The sequence below is a fragment of the Cyanistes caeruleus genome, chromosome 2 (assembly GCF_971803275.1).
Source record: "Cyanistes caeruleus chromosome 2, bCyaCae1.hap1.1, whole genome shotgun sequence".
In the NCBI taxonomy this organism is placed as follows: Eukaryota; Metazoa; Chordata; class Aves; order Passeriformes; family Paridae; genus Cyanistes; species Cyanistes caeruleus.
The window spans coordinates 103,191,136-103,207,723 of record NC_141702.1 but is presented as its reverse complement, the minus strand read 5'-3'; the positions used below and the strand labels follow the sequence as shown (position 1 = coordinate 103,207,723).

The following is a 16,588-nucleotide window of genomic DNA, read 5'->3' as shown; positions in this document are numbered from 1 at the left end:
AGTTCTAACTCTGAACTACATGTTTGAGCTTGGATCAGATAGAAATTGCCTCCTCCTCAGTTCAGCCTATAGAAAGAGAGACAGAGCAGCTGTAAAGCTAAGGCCTGAACTTTCCTGGCAGGTGAACCCTGCTGACTTTCTGCTCAAGTGAGAGTAACTTCCCCTTCCCTCTGTGCTGCTGTGAGAGCAGCAACTGCAGCTGGTGGGAAATAGTAGCTTTCACTGTTTGCAAAGAAAATTCATGCCTGTCCCTGAGTCTGCACAGCCTCACTTGAGTAGACTCTTGATTTAGCTGTGGCAGTACAAGAGCTGGTAGTCCCAGCTACTTGTCATTGCCTTTTCCCAGGAATTAATGCCCTCTCAGGATGTGTTTGCAGAAATGCATGTATAAGTACCCCTCAACCCACTTCAATCAAACTGGGCTAGCAAAAACCTCCTACTTAATCCATTTAAGTCTGGCCCAGGTTGACCGAAGTAGCTGAGGGGGTGTCCACAGGAGCCTACTCTGCAGGCAGATCTCAAGAGGTGGTAATTTCCACAAGAAGTAGGACGGGCTGAGCAGGGGGATGGATCTGAATCAGCAGCTTCTCCCATCCCCTGGGCTGCAGGCAGAGGAGGACTCCAGCACATGGGCCCACTCGACAGGCACAGCCCCCCTGTCTGGCACAGCTCGGGAAGCTGCAGCAGAGCAGCTGTTTCCCCATATACCCCCTCCCAGACTTAGAGCAGGAGAAGAACTTTGTGCTGAGCAGCTGTGGCCAAGAATGCCAGCAGAATAAAGACTCTGCAAGCTCCTCAAGCTCCCTTGTTCAAGTTTTGTCCTTGGTCAAGCCTGGTGAGGGTAGTGGTCCAAATTATGGTCAAATTAGCATCAAAATGGATGCTTGATATTTGTGTTGTGAATTCCTGGAACAACTGCAAGCACACAGATTCCTTGGATGTCTGCAGTATGGCAGCTTCCTCTAAGGGGTGTCTGATCCAGAGCTTGAGTAGTACTGGGCTCACAGACCCGCATAAAGCAGACACTAGAGCTGGGATCAGTGCTGGGAAGGGCTTCCTTACTTCCAATACAGTGCTGCTGTTAAGACCCTTGTCATGGAGGTTGCAAGGATTTACCTGGCCCTTTAGTTGTCTTGGGTCTGCTGAGGAATTTTAACCTCAAATCTCTAAGGTTAGTGTTTTCATAAGATTTGGATTAGATTAAATATATGAAAGGAGATCTAGGTGGTGTTTAGGAGTGGGGGCAGGAAGAATATCTGCATAAATTCCATGCCAGGGCTGTAACTTTTTGTTGAAGAGATAGCTCCTAACAAGATTTGCAGTGTGCCCTAACCATTGCATTTGTGCTGAGGTGTTTTTCTCTCTCCATTAGCATTGTACTGATCTCATTTTTTTTAATGAGTAGTAAGTCAGTCAAAGGTTGAAGTGATCTACCTCCCTCAGGAATTACTGACAAAGTTCCTTTTTCTTTTAGATGAGGCAGAAGTGTAGAGGTCGAACAGAAACCAGAAAAACTTATGCAAGGGATGTGAATGAGGAGGAAATACTCACTGCACTCATTGTTTTAGGGCCTGGAGAAAGATGACAAGCCTTCAGGCGATTCCCAGCCTGCTACTGATCCTCCTGCTTTGTCTCCCTGCCTCTTACCCACTCCTGGCTGGGAGGGACAGGAGCTGGGAATGGTAGCAGCTTGCTTTCTGATGAATCTCTGGCCAGATCTCTCTGTATAAAAGATTCAGCCAATCTGTGTCCCCTTTATGCAGCACAAAGAGATGAGGGTGGGCAGTGCAGTTGTTCATACATATTTAAAATATTTTCTTTTTTTTCCTTAGGGTTGTTTTCACTTTAGTTTAAAACAGAGTAAAACTGGCTGCCCTAAAGCTAGCTCTTCTTCTATAGAGTTTAGTTTATTCTTGTGGATTTAAAAACAAGAATCATGAGAAAGATTTGCCAGTGTAGCATTTGCTATGCAACATTTACATGCAGCTGCTTTGAACTAAATTCCCAGCAGAAGTGAAAGGATTTTGAGACTTCCAGATCTTAGCAGACTACTGTTTTTTTTTCAGACAGAAATCTGTATCATATGTACTTCTCCAGAGAGCCTTCCCAGCCAGCTAGGACTGTACTATCCTTCTGCTATCCCACTGAGACATATTACTAGCTTTTGGGAGGGGATTATTCTGGACCTAGAAAGTTAATCAGTTTTACTTGAAAATGCCTGCCACTGAAGTGACTGATTACTTTTTGGAGGGAAGGAAAAGTCTTGTCTCTATAGTTAAAAACAGCAAAAGCCTGCAAATTTGTATATATTTTTGTGCTTATTTCTCTTCTGTGGGGCAACACTCTTCTCCGTAGATGGGGAAAATTTTTCAACTCTTCTATTTCAGTTCTGAAATTGTAGGTTGAATGATAAATCTAATCTTACATAACAAGACTATGATCAGGAGTATTTGAAGGCCATTTGCAAATCAAATGCTGGTAATTTCAGGTAAGATAGTCTTTCCCTACTTGCCTCCAGCCTGGCCAGTTTCACAGAAGCAGAGAATCCATTGACTCCAATTGTTTTTTTTTGGGCAATGAAACCATGATCTAATCCAGGGCCAGAGCAGTAAACAAGTGGTTTGGTGTTTGGACATGTAAGGTAACTACCTCAATTAAGGAATGCAGGTTGCCTTAAGGTGAGGTGAAGATGTCTCCTGGGTCTGCTCAGGGACATCCTCACTCCGTGGTGGCAATGAGAACTTCAGCGAGCGGATGCTTTTCTCCCTAGGAGCAGGATAAGTTTGAGGCCCCATAAATCTTATTAGGTATTCTGTTCATTCTTCAGAGAAGTATCATGAGGGTTAATTATTTCTCTGCTCTGACTCAGACAGTGATTTTGTGCCAGAGGATTCTGGCAGTAACTATAATCCTAGTGATACCCTCAGTGAGGAAACCATTGTTAGTGATGTTGATGGGGAAGTGCTAATGGAAGCTGAACCAGAGCCCGATATAGAAACTGAGAGACCTAAGGCAAACAAAGGAAAGAGGTTGGAAACCTGGCTGTTTTCAGCCTTCCACAGCAGATCTGATGAAAAATAACTCTTTGTCTTCTTTCCCCTTGCACCTCCCCATCCAAACTCAGACTGCAGAATGTCTCTCCTGGGGCTGAGCTGTGCTAGAGGGAGGGAGGAGCTGTGCTGCTCCAGTCCTGGTGTGCACTGGCATTCCCTAGGGAAGATGTGCAGCAAGGAGCAGGTTTCAAACAGAGTGTCTCCTCTGTAAAACTGGGTTGCCAGATGGGGGCTGAGGGCCTCGCTCTGCCCAGGCTCCAGCAAGGCATTGCTCCAGAGCCAGTTGGCACTGTGAATTATAAATACATTGGCCATGTTACTCTATTTAGGACCAGTGCTCTGGAGTTAGATAAATGCATGAATAAAACATATTTTCCAACACACTGCTTTTCTCTCTCTCAGTATTTTGTAAACTCATGATAAAGACTGGGGATATTTACCTGCTTGTAACTGCTGAGGAGGGCAGAAGGGCTCCCTGTACCAGCACACAGACCTAAGCATAATTTAGTCCTTTAAGATTTTCCCTTGTCCCAAAGAGATTATTTTTCTCTCCTGGTCTCGTGTGGTTTCCAAGGCCCAGTTTAAACACATACAATGACATAGGATGGATAGCTATTTTCCATACATGGCCTTGTATGGTTGTTCAGCAGGAAGCATTCATTGCTTTAAGACAGTACTGAAAGGGGTTCTGTTCTGCTCTCCAAAAGAGAAGCAGGCAGGATTATCTTGGGTCACATCTTTCTTCTGTTAGTCAAATGGTGAAACCAGACATCTGAGTTGTTTCAGTCTGTGACCTTACCCTGTGCTTCCTGACAGATCTCACAGCTTTCAGTTGTCCCTAGTTTATATGCAGGATTCTTCAGTCCCCCTGGCAATCTGCATTCTTTCTCAAGCTTTTTCCTGGTATTTTGAGCCCTTGAGAGATCACAGCCTTGCCTTGGTTTGCTTAGCTAGCCACTCCCAATAACTCACTGCCTTAGTCTGGATCCCTCTGCTGAACAGTCTTAAAGGTATTATTGGTTTTCTCTGATGTTTCTTGATGCTATTCAACCTGTGTTCTTTCAACTTGCATCCTTCCTGGATGCCTCCAGAAGCAGCACAGCAGGCTCCAACATTTCCTGACACTGCAGCCCCTTATAGCAACCAGCAGCTTACACATTTGTCATTCAGCTCACAATCTGCTTCACTGTTTCTGGCACCTTACAGTTGCTCTCTCATTCCCTAACATGCTATAGCCTTCTTCAAGCTCAGCAGCTGCTCCAAGAAGGTTCCTAAGGCTGGGGAGCTTTTTTCTGAAAGCATTTTCCAGATTCTCCCTTATGCTCTCTAGCAATGAGTTGTTTGGTTGTTTTTGTTTTTTGTTTTTGTTTTTTTATTTTGTGATAGGATGTGTTTTTCTTTGGCATATTTCTAATTGTTCTTCATTTACCTTTATGGGTCCCTGATGTGCAGCATCATGTGTTATTCACCATAAAACAGGGATGCTCTGACTTTATTTCAAACATCCTTGTAGCTCTACCCAGCAGCTGTAACCCTTTTAGATGTGATTGCATTCAGTAACATTCCCTCAGGTTAGCTGACTGGTTTTCGTGTCCCCAGAAATTCTCAGCCTTCTCTGGTTTTCTTCATCATCCTGAGGCTTGCATCTCACACCAGTGTGAGGTCTTCTCAGAGAACTCTGCCATGATGATGTGTCCTCTGATTTTCTGTATCACCCTGGGATGTTTCTTGACATACATACCTTATTCAGCTTCTCTTCTGTCCCACAGCACTACACAGGCTTTTCCTACATCCTCAGCAACTTTCATGGTACTCTGATGTCCCCTGGCTGTTATCTGGCTCTCTTTGATCTTTCCCAGTTGAATCGAAGCACTCTCTTAATATCCCTCAATATATCCTCTATGATCTCCACAGACACCTCTGGCTTGCTGATGGTTATTTCCACGTTCTTTTTTAAGTTTGACTCAAAACAGTTTTGCTCATCTACAAACATTTGCAATCATGCAGCCAAAAAGGACTTTCTTGTAGAGTTCAAGCATTCATTTTGTTTCTCTGACAACATTTTCTTTAGGAAAATACACAGCTGTCCTAATGAATTTTGGGAACAGGAGATTGTCACTGCATTTGCAGAAATGTACAGGAGCAGTTTGAGGCTCTTTTACCAAAGGACTAAAATAAGGTGAGGATTATAGCATGATGAGCTTCCCCTGTGTGTAAAGACCCTGCAGCAAATAACATGGTCAGCGCTCTTGAAAATTTGATCCATAGCTTCCATAAAGACAATTAGTGCCTTTGCTTCTCTTTGATAAAATCCATATCACTGTTCAATGCAAATCACCTGGTAATATTGGTAATGTACTTGCAATATTTGGGTTCTGTGGAAGATTAAACCGTTGCTGTTCTTACATTAGACATTACTCGTAATGACTGAAAAGAAAATCCTGAGTTGGACACGAGGAAGCAATTTATACTTGCCTGCTTGCAGGTCCCAAAACCTGCTTGATGTTTAAAGTTTGCAAACAGAAAAAGAAACAGATGCTGAAGTTTATGAAGCTGTGAATTTGCTTTATTCTTGTATCACCTCCTGAAAATAAACAAGCGTGAAATAATACAGATTACATTGCTCATTAGCTATTTATGTTGCACCATCATCAATCATCTAGTATAATGTAAGCCAACAGCACCCATTCTACATGGATGCCAGTATAGACTGAATATTTCTCCTTCATAAAAATTCATAAAAATGCTCAAGTATGTTTCTATACTTTCACTCTTTCCCTGTCTCCAATGTTTTGATTACAGTAAGAATCCTAAAATAAGTTTTTTCTTGTTGTCTTATGCAAATATGTCCTGCACCCAATCCTGGTTTCCACTTAAAAAAATTACAGAAAAACCGATGTGATATAAATCATATAGTAGTGCCTTACAGTTTTATTTAGGTTCCTTAGTCAACCATGCTTTTAGTTATCCCCAGCACTAGATGCCACGTTTAACAGTGCAAGGGCTAAATGCTTATGTGCTTACTTTATTTCCTTTACTGCCCAAGTTCTAAAGCAGTCAACAGAACTTTAAATATGGATTTATGACTGCTCACTTACCCCTGAACTGCAGGGGAGGGAGGATAAAAATGTTACTGAGTACAGTGGGGTCAATTTCTTTTTGCATGAAAGGGCTGTTTAGCAGGGGGGGAGGAAAGTGAACCTGGTGCCAGCTATTTTTGCACTGGCCAAGTCCTGCCATCAAAACTGTACAATGGTTGTGCTAACTTAACTCTGCAGCAGGGTCAAGTTAAACTTCCAGATGTACACTTCTACAGACCCCTGCTCCTTCCCTTCCCCTCTATTCACTTCTGGGACAAGTGCAGAAACCATCTCAGCTGGCTGGACATCGTCACATGAAGGCTGTGATGGTTGTGACTCCTCTGGAGAACCTAATTCAGCAAATGATCCAAGTTCAGTCATGGCCTCACTGGGTATAAATGGTATTTTTTAACATGAAACCTGAGCTGGAGCTGGCAGCTTTTAAAATTTGTAGATTTGGGGGGGAAAGAAAACAAAAATATATTGAATATAGTCTATATTATTTTGCATCTGATGGCTGTTTCTTTTATTGTTTTTCCTTGGTAGGAATTTCCATGGTGTGAAGGATTTCCCCGTGGGCGCAGACTGGGCATGAAAGGCCCTCTGGAGGTAATTTGGTCCTATCTCCATTCCAAGTGAGGCCATGTAGATGAGGTTGTTCTCTGATGATCCTTCCCTGAGAGATTGCCCATGGTGAAAGTAAAACCTTCAAGTTTAGATTAGGAAAGCAGTTTTTAAGCTTCTTGTGAGCTCAGATTGACCTCTCCTGAATAATTTGTCTTCCCAAGATTTTTCTGAGTGCAGCAGTTCTTCCCAGACTAGGGAACAGCTTAAAATTCTGCTGATAGCAACAACTCAAATTCCTCCAAAGTGAGGGAGTGAGAATTGATCAGAGTTTACTTGTTTGATGTGTGAAGATCCTTTTCTTTGCCTTGGAAGAACTACACAGCAGTGAGCAGTTACATGAGCTTGCATAAGTACTTGCAGCCAGTTCCCATGCCCATATCCTGAAGGAAATGAGCAGCGTCTAGTAAGTAGATCAATTATGATTCTTTATTTTGTTTTTTACTATATATCTCTTTTCCTTTCAGAAATTTGCTTAACTTTATGGTTCATGCTTCTAAGTTAAGAAGGAAAATATTTTTTCTCTCTTACATGTTTTAGACTCCTGGTGATTCTATATGAATCCTTTTCATTGGGAAGGATACCCTGAACTGTCTTTGGTCTAGCATAAGATAAATAGAAGAAAGAGACAACTGGTTAACAAGCTGCTGGTTAACAAGGCATTGCAACACAGGCATTGCAAAATTAAGTTTTCTATTGCTTTTCTTTGTAATTTTCCTGCTGGTTGATGTAGCAGCATTACCTCTAGCAGTACTTGTTCTCTCTTTAGCTTCTGTATTGATATTTCTCCCAATAAGTGAGGAATCTATTTTTGCAAGCATCTTGTGACAACCGGCTCAAGTGACATAAGCCACTGAACAGCTATTGAACAAATCCAGGCTAGATTCAGAATAGGAAATTAGAGGGTGAAGTCTCCACATGCAAATAGCAGCAACAGATTCATCTGGACCAAATTTTTGTCCTTCAGCTTCTGCTTGGTGTGACAACTGCCCACTTAAAATAGCGTTGAAATGAGAAAGAAAGGAAGCTGTGTCAGTACTTTCAGTCCCACTGCGGAAGGTGTTGGTTCACCCCTAATGCATAATGCACAGCCTCTCCAAAATACACATCCCATCAGGTCCCAGGATCTGCAGTGCTATAAAGCAGCTTGAAAAAGAAAAGGAAGAATAACTTCTCCAAAGGCAGCTAAAGAGAGAAGTCTGAGAGTACCCTGGATATAATTACCTGAGCTGGAGTCCAGCCAAGAGAATGCTGAGCTAAGGAACAGTAAAGTCCTGACTCTGCACAAGGGATCCAGACAAATTTAAAAGAAACTGCAATAACAGAAGTGGGATTTGAGCATCTGGGAAGACGTTTGAGAGAGTGAATGAATACAAACTAAGGCCTCTAGGGAGTCTGATAGAAAAAACAAGGAGCAAAATGAAATACAGTGTATAATGGTAATATATGTGGCACTGTCTTACACTCAGGGCTACCTGATAAAACTCTTTCTTCTCCATGATCTAAGAGATCTAACTTCTCTGAGTTAATTTACCTCCCTATACAAGCCAGACTACATGAACATGGATGGAAATGAGACACTATTGTGTTCTTAAATAGTGATGAATAAGAACTGAGTCAGACCTGACAAATATGTTAAAAATTTTAACCAAGTACCAGATTAATTAGCCACCATTAATGGAAAGTTTGTGCAGGAAGAAGGATTTCTCTCTGTTGGGCTTCTCTGTTGTCTCCAGCTAAGGAGACCTAGTCTCTGCCCAGTAGTATTTTACCATTTTATTAAAATTTCTTAAAGGGTAGTTATTCTAACACTTGACCACTGTTTCTTGATAGGACTAGTATAATACAAACATTTCAATTTTCCTTCACTTTTTCCTCTTTTATAAACTTTCCTCTTCTACAAAGTCATCACAGCTCCACGATCAGCAAACCAGCATACCTGACAGAAGACTGATAAGGGTCTGCTTTTAACTGCCTTTCATTTTAAGATCCTATTCTTGGGGTGATTGTTTTTGTATTTGTTGGGAGCTTGAAGCATACCCAGGCAGCTACCATTGCTCACACAATGCCCAAAGCTCTTTGGTCCTTCCAAACTATTCTCATTCAGGCACTCCAAATGGTTTATAAGGTTTGTTAAAGAGATGTGGTTTTAAAAGGAATGCAAATACAAAACTGGAGAGCTGATGGATTTGAGCAGGGAAGGCGGTCCAGAAGGCAATGGTAAAAAAAGGAAAAAGAATAAAAATAAAAAAAAAGGAAGGGCTGGAGGGAAGGTGGAACATGAGGAAATCCAAGTGGGGTAGTGTCTGGAATCTGAAACTGTGCATTCTTCCCACTGGCAGGTTTTTTCTTACTTTCCCTAAGCTATTCCTTTTTTCACATTTCTTTTTCCCCCTGGCTCATTTGTTTTATGCCAAGAGGCTTATTTATCTTTCCTGGCTTATTTGTAGTGCATCTGGATTTAGGCACCCTGGTAAATCAGTTCCTCTGAAGACTGTGATCTAAAAATGAATGTTGAGTTGGATTTTGAGCTAATTTAAACTGATATACATCTGACAAAGTGAAGTTTAGCCATGTAAAATTCCACTGCTTGAGCAAATGCATAAACAATGAACATTATTCCCCTTCAGTGTGTCAGAAAAAGATACTGTCTTCTCCTTCCTAAAAGATTATTTTACATTTGAGACACATACCTATAAATGTCTGTATTTTGCAGTTTTGAAAATCTAAGCATGGAAATGTATTATGTTAAGTCATTCCACATGCTTCAAGAGATTGTCTTCTACTGAACACATTTTTTTTTGAGAAGAGCTAAACCTTTTATTAGTTTTATCTTGCTGAATGTATTGCCTTAATTGTGTGTCTTATTTGCTCTATAATATCTATGTGTGCTTACTGTGCTTCAGCAAACATAAGCTGGGGTCAAGCTCACACAACAGTCTGCAATTTTCAATACACTGCAGGATTTGGGATTTCATTAGTAATTTTTGGTTTTATTTTATTATTAAACACAGAACGAGAGCACCATGGAACTGATTCATCTTAGTCAATGTACTTATATGACTGGCTTGGAATTGACAAAAATATATTTTAGTAACAACTTTGCTTCTGATCTTAGGGAAAGCACTGATGGGAATTAGTTAGCTGCTGTGACTTAGAGAAAAGGCACATAATTAGAATTCAAATTTTAATCTTGCTGCCTTTGAAAGCGAAACAAAATCAGTAACAATCTAAAATCATGTCCCTTGCTACTTTTTACTTCAGTCAGAGGAAGCCTGATTCCCACTAATGCCAAGAACATTATTCCATGCTGAGCTCTGGTGGATTTTGCTGCAGCAGCTACAGAAGTGGCTGCCTTGGCTTCCCACCTGCTGCTTTGCTGGAGGTTATTGCCACCAGGCAACCTTGGGTGTAAAGAGCGTGTCACACCTCAGTTTCCTCATGGAAAGCCTGATTGTCTACTCACATTCGCCTTAGCTGAATTTTTGACTGGGTTTGCATTGATGTCTCTGCAGGGGTGGAAGAAAAGACTTCCTGCTGCCTCAAGTGGAAACCTCCTTCAGAAGAACAGGTTAGCTGAGGGTGGCAGCTCTTGACTGTACCACAGCAGTGCTCATCTGGCAGAGTCAGCTCATGGTGTATGACAGCTGTGTGTAAACAGCAATTAGACAAAAAAAAAAAAATTAAAAAAATTAGGGACTTCAGTGGCAAAATAAACAAAAATGCACCTGTATGGTAATAAGAGAAAGGCAAAATGCATTAAGGTCCAAACAAGATACACATGGTGAGTAAAATGACATCTTCCTTTTCCAGCAGATATTTTTGTTGTCATATGCATGAGGGCCAAGTGCCACCATGCCAGTGGTACTCAGGCCTTTGGTTAGCTCTAAAGACAAGAAAATTACTCTTGGAATGAATGTGGCCTCCACTGGATCTACCGCCTGCCATTAGAGAAAAGAGCTACCAGCAACTTTCAACATTTGGAGTGGCATCCAGGCATGCCAGCCCTAACTAACTGTTCTTACCCTGTAGACCTACTGGAGACATGTTTGGACATCTAATTATCTAATTAATTATTCACCTAAGGCCTGACCATAAGCAAAACACATTTGTCCAGCAAACTGTGCAATCGCTCTGGGAACTGCTGAGCTCCTGCCTTTTTGTTGTGCTGTTGAAAATCAAATTATATAGTTTGAGCAACAGAACTGTAATTAGGGTCAGTAGAAAACTGTGGGTAGGATAATATTGTGGATTCTGCAATTTTTTGTCATGTTGCTCCATAATATGCCAGAAACCAGTGGTTTTATTGCTCGACAGTGCATTAACACTGTCCGTGACACATCCTCTGCTTCCTGCTGTGGAACTGGCCCTTCTGTGAGCCTGTTGCCAAGGCTGGCCTCAATTTACAATATAAATTCACAGCTCCTCCTGGAATTGATGGCAAAGCTCTTGTTAACTCCTCTAGGAGCTGGACAGGTCTAGGCATGGAAAATAGGGATGGATAAGGAAGATGGTGGAGCAGAGCTGAGGAGAAAAGAAAGCAGGCTATGTTGTTTCATTATAATCTCCTCAGTTATCACTGGCTGTCATACTGATACCACCAGGAGGCTTTTTTGTGGATTAAAATTGCGTTATAACTAAAAGTTAATCAGTTCTTGTTTTCCTGTTCTCCATCACACTCAGAAAATCTCTGCTCTAGGCTATTGCTGCTTCTGCCTCTGGGCTCTCAAGATCCTCCTTTTTCTCCTTGGATTTTCTTTTCCTAACCCCTCATCTTTCCTGCACATCTTTATTCCAGCTGTTTCCAGATCTCTCCTCTTGGGGGGCTCCATTCTCTCTACTTGCACCATTCCAACCCCCAAAATAATCAGCTGTGGGCAGGCTAACAACTGACTGTGATGTGTCATTGCTGGCCCTTTCAGCCAGGAGAATACACCTCTTGAGATCATTCTTTCAGGATGTCAGCAAATTCAGGCAAACGTTACAAGACTGATATCATAATTGGAAGGCTGCCTAGGATCAGTTTTTATAGGGGAAAAAAAAAATTAACTCTTGTGACTGTCATGGTGGTCTGAAGACGTAATAGAGGTTTAAATAATTATTAAGATAATTGATTAATTAATTAAGATCCAAGCTTCATTTCTTGTTACAAGAGAGAGAAATAAAAATTAAGAAGGAAAAAAAAGAGCTAATTGTGGAAAAGAAGCACAGAAACAGAAGAGGTGGAAAGAAAAAGAGTGATGAAGAAATATAGAATGCTTTCAATTTTGTTGAAAACGTGTGAAAAAAAAATAGAAATAAAAGCCCAAGAAGCAAAGAAAAAATAAGAAGAGGAAGAGTAGGAAGAACAGCAAGATAAGCTGGGGGTTGGTTGAATTCTATTTGAGCACTGTGGTGAAAAGTTCCAGCTATGGAATTATAGTCCAGATTCTTCAAATTGTGAAGAGACTGGATCTCTGACTTAGGGACTATCACTACTCAAACACTTCCCAAGAACTTAAAGGCTGAGGTAACTGTGGAGCACCAGAGGACTTGGAGGAATCTCTGCACTAGGTGTAAGAAATAGACTGGATAAAAATGGAATTGCTCAGGGCAGATGAGAAATGGTTGAGCTCTGATTGTTGCATTCCTGTATTTCCTGCTTTCTGAAGGCAGTGACATTACAAGTTCCCTTCACACTACTTTATGTGTGTATATATATACACAAACACATGCATATCAAAGAATTTCTTAGCTTTTTAAGGAAAGAAAGTTGATTTCCTTTCACGTTACTATATTCAGTTCCATTTGTTTTATTGGAAGGAATTCCAGATCCACAGATTGAAGCAGAGGTTCACAGACAACTCTCACTGTGCAGCAGTGTATCATCCCTGTGCAGGCTGCAAGGAGAAAAGGTGTCTATTATTTTTTAGTAGATCTCAGTAGGAAAAATTGAAAAATGTGCAAGTCAGAAATTTTGGGTTCTATTCCAGATTCTGAGAGGAACCCATCTAGACACAGTGTCAGCTCTTAACACAACTCTGAAGTGTTCAACTCCTAGTTACTCTAGCTTTTCCTTCTTACACTCCTGATTTAGCACTTTCAGCCTTACATCTCCTTGTCTCTATCCTTGTTTCTCAGTCTCCTTTCAGCTTCAGGTTTTAGTCCCCACCATTGCCATATTCCAGCTGCCAGGAGCTCCTTCTTCTACTCCTCATCCTAGGCTCCCTTGCTTCCAAGCTCTGTGATATTTCAGGTACCCCAAATATCTTGTCACAGGGCTGCTTCCCTTGCATTTTCACCCTGCTCTCTGTCACAGCACACAAGTTTAATCCAAGCCTGCCCATTCTTTACTGAATGACTGAAAAGAAATTGTCAGAGGTTTGGTCAAAATGAGAGGCTTGTGAAAGGAATAGCAAAAGTTGCCTCCTTGATATCAGCATTTGTTATCCGTCCCTCCTTCAGGGTAAGGATGTGAATGTTTTTAAGGCAAAAAAAAAGTATCCTTCATTTTTCCTTGGGTTACTTGGGCTAGAATTATCCCAGAGTACTGAGATGAGATGAACATCTACAAAAGTGTAACTTTTAGCTGTCATCGTTAGTACTTGCTAAAGTTGGAATACTGTAATTCAGTAAGAAAACAGTGAATTAAATGGAGAGTGCAAAAACTTCAGCTACAGGAAACCTTATCTTTATTATCCATAATGTAACAACCTCCTTTACAAAGTGGCTACATCTGCTTTGAAAATTGCAACCGAAGACCTCAGTTCACATTAAACACGTTTACAGGCTCTCAGACTTCCTAGGATGGGGAAATTATCACCATGAAGGCAGAAATGGAGACATAGAGGCATGGCATGGTGTTTTCAGAGTGCCACGGGGGGCAGGAGGGAGAAACAGATCTCACATTACCTTCAATTCCTGTTGTAACCTAAATATCGTAATTATCTCCCCACGGTGTCAGTGGATTCAAGGAATTCACAGTGACTGAGGCATAGGGAGTGCACTCCAGGTGTGCCAGAGAAGGCAGCAATCAGTGAGATGGTCTTATGCTGTATGCCAGAGAAACACAAGCACTCCTTTTCCCAAAAAAGTTCATTATCTAGGAAGCTGTTTGCTGTTGTATCACTTATGCCAACAGTTAATTCACGACAGGGCCTATCCTACTCAAAAATCCTTATGACTTGCAGGATCATGGCTTGAGAAATGATGTTATAGCATTAAAGTTTTTTGCTGACTCCACCATGCCAGCTTATTTATCATATAGCACATGACCACGGCTGTCACTGATTTACATATGAAACATGAGAGGTTTTTCTCCTTAGATCCTGATGTCCCAAGGCTATGCATGTGTACTTAAACCATATGTAAAAGAGAGGAGCTCTGTTTTCCTAGTGTGAGGAGGAAATTGTTCTACAGTGAGACATACGTCATCCCTTTGCCTTTGTTCCCAAACATGGTAAAGAGCAATAAAGCTGTTTGTGGACTATAATGTGACGTCGAATAAGAACACGGAGTTTCCATTTTTTTATGCTTTATGTATATAACAATGTCAGTGTGGGCATCCAGAGAATGAATGGTTATGAAATACTGCACAGCAGCAATGTATAAAAGGTAAATGACACACAGCAAAGGAATCTCCCTTCAAATCACATAGCACATGAAACCATTTTGGTCTGTGACAACTACATCACTAGATTTTTTCCATGTTTATCCAAAGTAGCTTAGTAAGCATAACATGCATGCCATTCACTAAGTCTGTGCACCAAAATACAGAGTATGATGACCCCAAGCAATGTCTCCAGTGCTTGTAAGATTGCCAGAAAGGGGGACTGGCTGCCTGCTACCTCTGTTAAGTATCTATTTCAATTAATTCTTGTGAGAGAAGTGACAAAAATAGTTCTCACTCTACTACAGCTATTCAGCTGTTATTTCGGTGGAATTACACCTGTGTAAATTTCTTAGAGGTAGGAGTTGTGCACATGTTCTGTGAGCTAATGAGGCTTCAGAAATGGTTGTCAAGAATGGCACAAGACATATCTATTATTTTTGATTCAGAACGAACCCATTTATCTTTTCTCTTTGCTAAAAAGGGCAATTTCAGGGTTTTTCTGGTGACTGAAAGAAAAAAGTAATGCTAGATGCAGGCTTCCTTCTGTCCCATATGTCTTAAGTGTACAAAGCTTTTTTTAGAGAATAGCTTTCTTTCAGGGCAAACCAGTTCTTACTAAAAATAATTCTTATGAGATCAGATAAAATGAGAGGAATGTTGTTGGCAGATCCTGATGCCTTATTTACTAAAAAAAAAAAAAAAAAGGGCTAAATCAGCCTAATCCAGGCCTGTAATACAAGGAGAGAGCTGAAGAACCTTCCCTGTTCTCCAGGACTGTGGTTGACAGCTCGAGAGCTATTTTGGTGGCTGTGGTCAGAGGATGCAAAGTCCCTGGACAGTCATCTCCACCAGTCTGCCTTAATCCTTGGGAATGCCCCATGGAGTCACAAATGGCCACATGCTGGGGCTTTTGGAAAGGCACTAGGACAAGCTCCATGCTCAGCTGGGGGCCTGCAAACACGAAGCACAACAGCATCTCTCAGATTGGTCACACCTTCTAGATATGCATCTGTTTAATGATAAACATTCAGGTCTAGCAGTGACAGAGCTCGAAATACAGCAAGGACTGGCTACCTGGTGATTCTCCCTCCAGCAGGTCTTGAGATCACACCCAGTGTGAAAGTCAAACTTAGATGACTTTTTGGTGTTAATGTGCTCTTGGCTTTGAACTTCACAGTTCTGTCTCCTCTTCCTTCATACCAACATCATCTCTCAAGCCTTTAGTACTGAGCAGTGCCAGACCCCTGCTAATTTCTGGTGTTGTGTATAATTTTCCATATTTTTAGCCCATTTTTGAGGTAGACAGCAAGCCCCTGAGGCAGGGACTTGCGTCATCTATTAAAAAAAAAACTCAGTAATTATTTATGATTCGTTTGTTGCAGCATTTGCGTACATTATTTAATAACAGATATGGACCGCAAGTGTTGAGCAGACAAAAAGATTTATGTTGTCAGGCAGACAGAAAGTGATTTTAAAGACTTCACATGTTGTCAAATACCTAACATGTGTGGATAAGTGTGGATTACTGCATGTCTAAATTCAAATCAAGCCAAAGCAAACCAGTTGCCTTTTCATTGCGTAAATATTTGTTCACACAAAGCATTGTGAATTGGTTATCTACAGTTACTTGAACTGCATCAAACAAGCTGACATGGAACTGTTTGGCCTCGTTTTACATCTACCTATCTTTACTCTTTGCTTAAAAGCAAAATTGAAAGGTCTGAGATGGGTTGGGGTCTTTTTTCTTCAAATAAAGCATTTCCTTATAAAGAATTCATTGGCTGAATGTGTTTAAAAAGTTTCCCTCAAACAGGTTAATTTTATTTTCGAACCCGAAGAAGAATGCCAGGATCCAGTTGTTCATTTATAATTCAGAACTAAGCTAAAGAAACAAGGGCAGAAAATGCATAGCTCTAAATCACACTTGCAGCCACAGAACAGTATAATGCCGAGCAGCCATTTTAAGTTTTTGGTTGCTTTATACCCTTTCCACATAATGAAGCCTGTTAAATGAATCCTTATGGGAATTGTTCTCAAGGTTTGTGTTTTGTACATGAAATTCCAAGTACAAGAGTTTAATTTTGTGAAGTAAATGGTCTGTATTCTGTAAAAATTAGTTCAAGGTACTCTTTTTTTGAAAAGGCTTCTTGCTTTCTAGATATAACAGCTTTATCCTTTTAATAAAATGTAAACCCAATGTCTTGGGGGAAAAAAAAATTCAATGGAATTATTTCTGTCAG

At 40.9% G+C, this 16,588-nt stretch overlaps 1 long non-coding RNA gene across 3 annotated transcripts in view; it reads left to right on the top strand.

The window, feature by feature from the left end:
• Positions 1 to 16,588, top strand: part of LOC111945443 (uncharacterized) — a 30,628-nt gene that overhangs the window by 5,391 nt on the left and 8,649 nt on the right. For 2 of the 3 annotated variants that reach the window (XR_015283766.1, XR_015283765.1), the window contains exons 3-5: positions 5,125 to 5,232; positions 6,680 to 6,742; positions 10,273 to 10,328. This is a non-coding gene — a long non-coding RNA (uncharacterized LOC111945443). Of the gene's footprint in view, positions 1 to 5,124; positions 5,233 to 6,679; positions 6,743 to 10,272; positions 16,122 to 16,588 lie in introns of those variants that run through there. The other variant, XR_002871659.2, reaches the window with a different exon arrangement.